The following is an 11,753-nucleotide window of genomic DNA, read 5'->3' as shown; positions in this document are numbered from 1 at the left end:
TTTACGAGAAGTCCTACCATGACCTTGGACTCCTGTATGATTCAGCGCTGCACCCTAAAGCGCATCTCTTCACCATCTACTGCCATTCTGCCTACAGTGGGGAGCTACAACAAGTTATGAGCTGTATTCCCGCCTGTGAGTTTTAAATAGGGCTATTTTCCCACACTGTACCGTGATTGGACAGTTTTGAAACTGCTGGGCTAATCTAAGCACCGGGCATACTTGCTTAGCAAAGATGCCCACTGCTTAAAGGGGTACATGCTAAACCTTGCTTACTGTGCACAAATCCACTTAGCTATCCTAAATCTTGTTTAAACTTTTAATTTCAGTGATGCCTCACATTTGGAGCTGCTATACTACCCTAGTTAAATTATACATAAATATATGCACTACCTATTTATTAAAAATACATTGTGGATGTATTTCACAAATGAAAATGGCTGGCTTGCTGTGGGGCTCGAACTGTGCTTGACTGTATGCTAGACAAACACTCTAATCACTACACTATTCCAGTTTCACTTTTTTTCTGTGTATAGTTCTACTTAACTTCTTTCATGGTTTAAACGCTGCTATGCATAGCTGCATGACGGGCAAACCCACACAGCTATGCTTAAACTTTATTCCGGACTGGGAAAAAAAATTAGAACCTTATATGTCCAGATTTTTGCCTTATATTTTTGGTCTGTTTTTTGTGGCTTTCTGGCTAATTAGTGACACATCTTGGCGATTACAGTTAGATACTGCTAACAGACATTTGATCTTCTGACTTCATACCCTTCGGCAAATCATGCTAATGCATAACAACAATTCTATCAACTTTCTATAAGTCTGTACGAGCCAGACTTGTTTCCTTTCTCCAGATTTCTAACTCTAAGGGGTTGGGAGGTATTCCATGGACACTCTGTACATTGCTGTACAGCATTTATGGAGTGCAGGGGGGATGTGTATTGTGAAAGCACTGCTGTCATACACACCCCCTGCACTCACACATAGAACTTTGTATTACAGCACGGTAGCACGCCTTCGTGAATATGCATGGCACGCTGCCGTGCTGATCAGGAACGGTCTCTTCCATGCAGGAATAAGCTATTCCTGCATGGAAGTTTACTGAATCCGGCTGAATGTCTTTACAATTAGTCTTACATGCAGCCTAGGTAATACAGCTCCCCCACCACACACATGTAGCATCCATAAACAGAAAAAGTTAGGACAATACAATGCCAAAAATGGCTTTATCAAAATTAAAATGACAGGAGTATGGCAGAAGCCTGTCTTTTCTTAATCTTATTTCTAGATTATTTTGCTTCACAGTGTAGTTGTTACTTTGGACAGAACATTTAAGGAAACAATATGGAAACAGATTGAAGAAGCCAAGTTTTATCATACAACAAATCAGTTCTTTAGAATTCATCACAGTCAGTCTTCATTTATAGAGCCACATCCCAAAATGTGTTTCTTGTGACATTTATCCATCTGTCTGTCTTTCTGTCTATGTATGCGTCTTACTATACACATTTTTGTTTAGTGTAAGGTATTTATTTAGGGTAGGTAGGCTGTTAACCACTTGCTTACAACTTAGAACTCATCTGGAGTATGTTACAGAAGCTTAATGAAAATACTTGTGGTACTTGGATCTAACTGCTTGCTAACTCCTATTTAACTAACTTTCATTAGTATGATCGTGGGTTTAGGAAGAGGAGAGGTTCTGAGATGTATAAGGTATGCCATACAAGTTGTTAGTAGAAGCGAGTGGATTCTTGGGAGATGCTTTAGAGGGAAATAGTGCTGCTGAAAACAAAGCTTAGGACTGACCTTAGTGTGAAGGAAGAGTATGCAGACACCAGATCTCAAGCGGACATGATAATGGACAGAGGGATGTCAGAGAATGAAAGGATGCAGGAAGGCACCAGAATGAAAGAAACCCAGAGTGAGAAAATAAGTGATGGCAGAGCAAAGAACATGGGGTCAAGTCATGAGAAGGGCTGGAAGATCAGGTAATGGGGTACAGGAGGAACATCAGATTCAAAGGAAGGATGAAAGGGGAGTTGTAAAGAGGAGGAAAGTGAATCCCAATAAGACTTGAGTAGGCAAAAAAGGCCAAGCTGTCATATTTAGGAAATGGAGCCAAGGCTAATAACACATAAGCAATCAAAACAAGGCAGAATGGCTTCAGAAGTGCCTAGAAACTACAAGCCTGCAATGACAGGCAGGTCAAGCAAATAAGAGGGCAGACAACAAACATAACAGCTAGGTGATATAGCTGCAATGGTTCAGAAGGATTGGAGATTTGATAGTGAAAAATGATAGTTATGGAGAAAAAAATACACTGGCTAACCAAGTTACCATTAAATCAGTGTCTGGGTTGAAGTTAGATAGAGCCCACCTGGAACTAAGAAGTCTTCTCTGTGACAGAACAAATGGTACTCACATATAGTTATATATGTGGTTAAAAATATTTGAAGAATCTGAGGAGGAAAAAAAACTTTAGAGTACTTGGATTGCACATAATATTCTCAGAACTGTTACCCATATGCATTGCCAGTACACATAGGAAGAACAGAATTTCAGAGCTCAACTGCTGGGAAAAGAAATGGATGATACATGAATACATGGGATTAGTAGAAAACTGGGGAAGGTGAAGCATGAAGAAGAGCCCTACACCATGGACAGGCTTCAGCTAGCAGTGGTCACTGGTCAAGACAGCCTTGATTATGTCTGTAGTACAATGATACAAAAACATGTCGTATACATTTAAATTAGTTTAGAAGGGGTAGAGGGGCTTAAATACCATAGACAAGAATGGGAAGCAAGGCAACAAGATGAGAAGCAGATGAAGCAAACAGGAAGGTAATGCTCTGCATTGGCAACAACTTAGGAAGGGAGAGCCTCAAATACTAGTACTTTAAAGTAAGATAAACATAGCGTGAGCAACAGAAGCCTGGATAAGTGATGAGATGGAACACAGGTATGGTCATTCCAGGATTTCACCTGCTCAGAAATAACAGAAAGGCCAGAAATTGTGGAGGACGAGCAACTGCACATAACAAGCAAGACATTGACTGTAAAGTAGTAGAGGAAAATGCACAATTGCTACAAGAAAGAGACCAACTTGTGCAGCAGAAGGTAGTAGACTTCACCATCAAAACAGGTTTGGGGAAAGGGGAATACTGGTTGTTAGATACATGTTTTCAGCCACCACATTCAGAGGAGGGGGATGATGTCAGAATCAACAGAAAAGTAAACAATTAAAACAGGTGGAAAATATGCTTATGGTGGTACCAAACTCCCAAGAGTAGACTTGGGCATTGTAGCCTCCAAATCTGCAAAGGAAAATGCACAAGTCATATCCTGAACTAGGAAGTCATCAGGTAGTTGGTACTCAAAGGAATAAGAAAATGGAGGATCCTAGGTATACCTATCCCCAAAACTGAGAGAGATACAAGACTTTGAGGTAACATCACCCCTTAACCAGTACAGACTGTCCCCATGTGGATGACTATGGAGGAATTTGGTATGAAGCAGAACAACAAAAAAAGTTCTTGTAACTACAGGAGGACTTTTGAGGAACTGATGGGCAACTGAGAGGTAATTCCAGGAGCCAGTTCACGGAAGGATACAGTTAAAACACGAAGAAAGATATTCTCACAGCAAGAGAAATAGGTCTTAACAGAAAAAGTAATGTAAAAATAAAGAGAAAACTAATATGTTTTACTAGAAAGGTAAAAAAAAACAGAGAAGGATGAGCACAAAACTTGTGTAAATTTTAAGAAGGACACGGAGACAGGACAAATCAGTGAAAAGAAAAAAAAGGAAGAGAACATAATAAGTAATAGAGAAATCAAAATCAAACAATGAAGGAAGTCACTACTGTAGTCAAACAAGGAAAGAAGTGCTTCTTCAGGTAATGTGATAAAAGGGAGAATGGTAAGTTAGCGCTACACAGGGCTGCCAAGGACGGAAGATAGTACAAGCAGGGTACTGAAAAAGTAGGAATTCTATACAAATTCGTTGCACTCATATGCACACAATACAAAATGAGGGAAATTCCAGAGAGGAAGGCAGGAGAAGAGCAGTTCAGTGGATAGTTTTAGTCAGGGAGACCTTATCTGGAGTTCTAGTGTGAGACTAAACAGGCCTGGAGGCAGATTCCCAAGAATTCCACTCACTGCTGCCATTATCATCTTATTCTTTTATGGTGGTCGAGTCCAGGTATGATCAACACAATGATTCCCCGAAGAAACAGGCCACCCTGGTGGACTGCAAGTATAAATAGTTTATACAACAAAAGGAAGAAGCTGTTATCCAAGGAGAAGAGGGAACTTACGCACCAGAAGAATTCCCTCCACATTTTGAACAAGCAAATCAGATATCTTGTAAAGTCCTCTAAAGCCAATTATGAGACTAAATTAGCATCTCTAGCTAAAAACAATCATAATGCTTTCTTTATCTATGTCCAAAATCTTAAAGGGAATGCCCAGCTATATGCCAAACTGATTGTAGACAGTACTACTCACACTGAACTGAAAAAATTGTCAACCTGCTGATGGACAGATTTGATACAAATTTCACGCCCCTGTCCCCAATAGACACAGCCCAAAGCATCCCTGTTACCAATCCATTACCTAGCATCTCCAAAGAGCAGGTCATACCCATCCTCTCCACAGCCAAAAGCACAGCCTTCATGGGACCAGATAACATCCCAGATTGCTTACTAAACAATCTAAAATGCTTGGCACTCTCTTCAACCATAGCCTGAGCTCTGGCTTTGTTCCAGTAGAGTAGAGAACATCAACTGTAATCCTCTTACACAAAGTGGGTCCATCAACTGAACCTGGGAACTATAGACTCATAAGCTTAACCAGCCTTATCTGCAAGGCCACGGAAAGAATCATCATGGACTTTATCAACCAGGACATAGGTGACCTCCAAACTCCTGACCTGACCTAGTTTGGCTTCATTAAGGGCAGGTCTTGCTTATTAATCCTAGTGGACTTATTTATGAATGTCATCAAAGCCCTGGATGAGGGCAAAGCAGTACATACCACATATCTTGACTTAGCCAATGCCTTTGACACAATCCCCCAGTCAGGTATCATTCAGAAACTCTCCCAGCAGGGGATTAACCCATATATCACTAGATGGATAGCAAACAGTCTCACCAACAGAATGCATACTCCAAACATTAGGGATTCCATCTCCACCAGTAGACCATTTACCAGTGTTGTACCACAGGGATCTGTGCTGGGCCCTCTATTAAGTGGAATCTACTTCTCAGACATCCAGACAAAGGTAGATGGCCTGTGGCTTACCAAGTTTGCAGATGACTGTAAACTGGGAGCAATCATTGAGTCCCCCAATGATGTTAACATATTACAAAAGAGGTGAATGCAGACTACTGATTGATGCCAAAGTCACAGTCTAAAACTAAATGCAAAAAAATGTGCCATTATCCCATTTGGCAGAGAAATGGCCCTTACAAATTACATTATAGATAGGGCCCCCCCGGCAAGCTCAAACACAGTGATGAGAGACTTGGGAACACAGGTTGACAGCAATTTAAACTTCGATCACCATGTCTCCACATTGGTATGGAAAACTTTCTACATTGCACATCTCATAAATAAGGACATTGCATCCAAGACTAAGGTTGTTATAACTCCTCTATACTCAACCCTCATCAGACAACTAATTGAGTACAATCCTCCCTTTTGCATGTACCCTGACAGACACCTGCAACAACTGGAAAGACCACAGAGGTTTCTAACCAAGAAAATTGAACGCCTCCAAAACATGACCTACACAGAAAGACTGAAGGCCCTATCTCTGTACTCTGTATCTTACAGGCTGCTGAGAGGTGACCTGTGCCTGGCCTACAGAGTGATTTCTAACCCTGCACTAATGGAAATGCTACATGTATGCAAATCAAATGGGACAAGAGTCACTCACTCCAGGGATCTCAACCTAGCCTATGACATAAACAGAACATGCTGGAGAGGCAGATATGTCTCCCAGTGATGGCCACTCCTCTGGAATAAACTCCCACTTCACATGAAGCAGACCTCCTCAATGACCCTATTTAAGTGCAACCTTGACAACTGGATGGGAGAATGTAAATTCATCCCGGGGGGAGCACCTATATCTATCATGGACAGGGGCAGTCAGTGCTAATAGGTTTATAGATTAGTAATAGTCTAACTGCCCTCATAGGCCATTTTAAAAGCCTAGCCAATTAATCCATGTGAGAATCAAACCCTGCACCATGTGTCTGTAAGGCAAATATCATAACCATTATGCCAACCTCCCTGTAATCATGAATTCGCTATGCTAGCAATGACCATCTAACCATGGCCAACTAGGGAACAAGGGTATTACATGGCTAGGCTTAAGGCCCTAGGGCCATTAGCCTAGTAACCTCCTGTGCACCTATGATTCCACTTTCCCAGTCGACAGCTTGCACTAAAACTATAGCTGTCCAAATGCAGTACTTTGCATTTGTCTGTATTAAACCACAACTATCACCCTTCTGCCAATTTGACTAGCCTTTACAAATCCTTCCTTAGACTCTTTCTACCATCTTTCACTCTGCACCGGTCTCTTTGTTGTCAGTGAAGAGGTTTACTGTCTTCCTTCTTCTCTCAAATATTCCTGAAACAAAATTTAATGGATCAGGCCTGACCCCCTGAATTACTCTAGTAATCATTTCTCTAATCCTGACATTAACCATCTCACAAAAACGCTACATGTGTTACCCTTCATCCATGCACCAATGTTTTACTTCAGTGTCACTCTTATTTATCGTCTTGCAGTTTTTTTAATGGCAACCTGTACAGACCCAAAGCAAAGGCCTTAAGTCCACATAGATAACAGCTACTGGCAATCCTCTAAGTTCCTCTATAACCTACTCAAATAACTAGGTGAGGTCTGATGGTCATGAACTCATGATATTTTAAGACTGTTATCATATTAAAAAAAAGTAGACAGCCGTTCCCTTAAGAATTTTCTTTGTGATTTGCCTTACCATGGCTTTCATTCTACAATGTTTTTACTGGCATTTTCCTGCTCTGTCCCTTTTGCAAGGCTGCCACTCCAGTTTTTAGACATTTCTGCAGCTACAGACCTGTTACGTTTACATCAGGAGAGGGTATTGATGCAGAAAATACTGACAGAAAGACAGGTAAAATGCCTCCAAGATGAATGCTGGCATGGAGTTTGTGGCCAATATCTTATGCCAGTCCAGTTTTATCCAGTTCTGCAAACTCTGCATATATAGTGTACTTCACTGTTAGCAAAATCTTTAGTCATCAACCTGCAAACTAATGGGCATGTGGTGAGGGATAAGATAATAACTGGGTCAGTGGATAGTTAAATGTCAGGAAGCAGAAGCAGATAGGGAATGGGGCATTATCAACAGATAGGGAGCTAATAAGGGCAGTCTTGCAGAGGAAGGTCCTTAGTCAGGCCAAGTACTCTAAGATACTATCAGATATCAAAAGCAGTGCTGAGCCCATAATAAAACTACAGGTGGCATTGCAACTGAATGATAACATTAAAAGGTTGTAGTCTACAAAGGGACAATAGAAGACAAGGTGAGTGAGCAGATATCGTATCTGAGATTTAATGTCGCAAAATGCAAGGTCTTACAGTTAAGGTCCAAGAACCACTGAGATGACTATCATCTGGAGACTGGCAGAATAGGCACCAACAAAGAACAAAAAGCTCTGAGAGTCCAAATCACTGCAGAAATGAACTTTCAGGCCCAAACTGTGAAGGTCTGAGCAAAACCAAACAAGATGTGGGACATGTCTGTTGAGGGACCAGTTCAAGACGTTGAGAGGTCATCTTACCATTCCATAATTACAGCTACAGCACAGATTCTGCCTGAAGCACTAATGTCTTTCAGGAAAAAAGGAGATAAGGCTGGTCAACAGCAAGTAAAGAAAAGCCACAAGAATAGAGGGGACTGGAAGGGAAGTACAATGAGAGGCCTGTCGAACTGGATTTATTTCTCCTTAATGAAAAAAAAAGAGGAGGAAGAGCAAAGATTTAGGGGCATAAATATCAAGGAGGAAGTGTAAGAAGTCAACCTGAAGAGGAAGGGCAGTGGGAGATAAGAAAGCACAGCAACACAGGAAATAATTCCATCATAAAAAGTGGACAAATGGAACCTGCTGCCCACTGAAGGTTTCAGGAAGGCGTGGAAAATATTGTAGATAGGAGAGGGGACAGTAACATTGTGTGACCAGTATCAAAAGGGTAGATTAGATGGGAAAATTGGTCTTTTTCTACCCTCTGCATTTAAGCATTTTTTAATGCTATGCACTGTAATGGAACTCCCCTTCACAAAACCCTGTATTCAAAATGGGTTGTGTATTCTTAAAAGCACAGATAGTAAATGGAGGGTAAAGTTTCTAAGGCTATCTCAAAACATAATTTCCTGAGACAATATTCATATGAAGATTTATTGTCAAGTCTACAGCTAAAAAAGACACTACCATTCTTCCATTGTAGGAATTTTCTGAGAAATTCTTATAGACCAAGGCACCCCATTCACATCTGAAGTCTTGTAAAGAAACTGAGGTATTGGTAGTCAATATGTTTCCAGACAATATTAAGGATCCTAAGTCCTGTCCTGCAGTCAAAATAGGCACAATACTATCAGTGCTCAGAAACATACCTCTCAACTTCTTAGAGCAAACACTCTGGACAAAGCCATGAATAATAGGGGTACCAAAGGCCAAAAAAACAGGGACAATTTTTAAATGTTGCTCTTACAAACTAAGTAAGTAGATAGAATAACAGGTTTTATACTAGCGTGAATTTTCTGAAGGATATGAAGTCTGAAACTCAAATGTCTGTCATTATTTTCTGACATCAATGATTTGCCAGAAAACCAAAATTTTATTAAAAACAGACCAAAAATATGAGGCAAAAATCTAGATATTCTACGAAAATCTGTAGAGTTGAGAGGTATGCTCAGAAATAAAAGGTTAAGGAGTTTGTAAAAAAGAGCTACAGATATATTTCACGGTAGCCTAGCAATACTAATTTAATCTAGTAAAACAATGAAACCATGCCTGTTAAAAAAAGTAAATCTAAAATCATCCAATAAATAAAGGAAAAAAAACAAAATATTAAAGATGGATAAATGTGCAATAAGTTTATTAGTCCATTCAGCAATTTGGTACCTCAATAAGGGATCCAGAATTACATAGTATCACATCGCTTATATAGGCATAAAGATCAATTAATCAATGTTATTATTTAATGACAGTATTTAAAAACACATTGTATAAATTTTACTACATTTCAAAACCATCACTGATACAGTCTATAAAAAGTAAAATTACCTATAAAGCAGTGATTACATTAAATTCTTGATTCAAGCCAGGTGGCATTAATGGCATTGCATTTTATAATTTATACTGTATAGAATGCATCAATGAAGAATGCAAACTGCTGAGGTACCATATTGCTGAGTGCACTAATAGACTTACTGCACTTATATAAATCTAAAACCACACCTTATACCAGAATCCCTACACCTAGCTGTGAAGGAATGGGTATAGAGCATGCTCAAACCTGGGTTATAGAGGAGTCACAGACTGAGTGGAATAACACTATTGTACTGGTCCCCAAGCCTGATGACTTGTCAGATTTTGCAGTGACTTCGGGAAACTAGACATAATCTACAAATTTGACTCATACCATATGACCCGAGTTTATTCATTACTGGAAAAGTTGGGCTACATTAGGTTTCACACCACTTTAGAGTTAACTAAGAATTATTGACAGGTTCCACTAGGCCCAGAAGATGGGAAGAAAATGATGTTTTCCACACTAGATGGCCTGTTCCACTATAATCATGCTATTTGGTCTCCAAAGAGCACCAGCAATGCTCCACAGACTCAAGTACAAGGTATTCAGAAGCCACACAAGATATTTGGCAGCATATCTGGATGCTGAGATCATTTCCACTAAGAAATAGGAATGTTGTCTACCTAAGGTGCAGACCATTTTGGACTTTCTGAGCTATGCTGAACTAACAGCAGAACCACGCTGAACTAACAGCAAACCCAGCTAGGTGCTAGTTAGGCATGGCAGAATCCCAAAAACTGGACTACACAATAGGAGGTTGAATAGTAAAACCTCAGCCTGAAAAGGAGGGCACAGAACAAAAAATGGAACAGAGCCACTATAAAGAATAACTAGTTACGGCTTTCTATTGCCTGAGGAACTCTTACTGCAAGCTTGTCCCTGACTTTCATTCTATTGGTATCCCCTTGATTGACCTAATGAAGGTTAGGGCCCCATTAAATGTCAAGGTGGCAAAAGCTGCAGAGCAAGCATTTCAGAAACTGAAGGACATGCCATGCTCAGAGCCCATCTTAATATCACTGCACTTCGGTAATCAAGTTCCTGTTTTAACTGATGCCCCCGAGGTAGGGATTGGGGCAGTTATTTTATAAAATGAAGATGAGAAGGGAATGTACACCCTGTTTGCTAAATTACCTGTAATATCAGTAATGCTCAAATGCATTACTTATTACTGAAACTGTATGTTTTGGTAAGAGAATTTACATTATTTATAGACCACACCCTGAATCAATGGGGGCATAAGCAGAGGCATGACAACCCGAAACATTCATAGTGCATGTCCTACTTGCAACCATTCAAATTTACGATTCTTCATCATACTATTCAAAGCCAGATGGATATGGACAGGTTGTCCTGGAACAATGCCCCCTCCACTAGGCCTTTGCTAGGTGGTTTGTGTAACATGGTTACTATGGCAAGAGCACATACAGAGGGTATTTTATGGTAAAACCAGTGTTACCTTTAAGACAGCGCAGGTTGGTGAAGGAAAGTTCATATTTTTTCCAGCCAGACATAGAGATCTCTCTGAAAACCGGAGTGGAGCTAGCTCAATTCAGAGCTAAAAAATGATTGGAGAATTGCAAATTCCTGAGGAGAAAAGTTAGAATGAATCTGCGGAGACTGAGAAGGAACTGTATTAATTGGAAGGTGTTTCTACAAGTTGTGACGGAAAAATCATCATCTTCTATTTGAGAAGATCGTCTCCTCTGTGAAAAAAAGTGAATTACTTGTAAAAAATTCTGCCGAAAGCTGGAGAGACTAAAATGAACTGTGCATTCCATAAGTACGTATGTGGAAAAAATACCAGTGGTGTGTCACAAAGCAGTAGCCTAAAACAAACACTTCTGCATTTAATACTTGGACTGCTTGCTTCATGGAAGAATTATTCATGACCGACAACTATCCTGATTTATATTGTTCCCCAAGCTGAAAGAAAAATATTTTACATTGTTCCTGTAAACGAACCTGTGAAATATATGTCTGACTTTAAGATTGCTCTTTCAACTACAAGATGAACAAAGTTACTGTAACGTCCATAACTCATCTAATCTTAGTTCCACATAGAGCAACAAATTCCTCACTGTTCTATTACACTCTGCTTCTTCCCCTTAACCATTCGGCCTTCACATCCATCCTTACTGTGAAGTTCTCACTCTACACACTTATTCTGTATGTTCTTACTAACCCTCCCATTAAAATACTACCATCCTATAATCATTCAGTTCCATTAAAACCAAATCACTCAAAAACACCCAAAATAACAATCTCTATATCCTTTTGCCTGTCCAACACCATTCTTCCCAACACCAGTAAAATTCCTTGCAAAGCAACACAACTGCCACTCCCCCTCACTCTGTAAAACAGAAGATATCACATCT

This window comes from Protopterus annectens, chromosome 14.part0 (genome assembly GCF_019279795.1).
Source record: "Protopterus annectens isolate FY-2018-M chromosome 14.part0, PAN1.0, whole genome shotgun sequence".
In the NCBI taxonomy this organism is placed as follows: Eukaryota; Metazoa; Chordata; order Ceratodontiformes; family Protopteridae; genus Protopterus; species Protopterus annectens.
Note: the sequence above shows the minus strand (reverse complement) of the source record.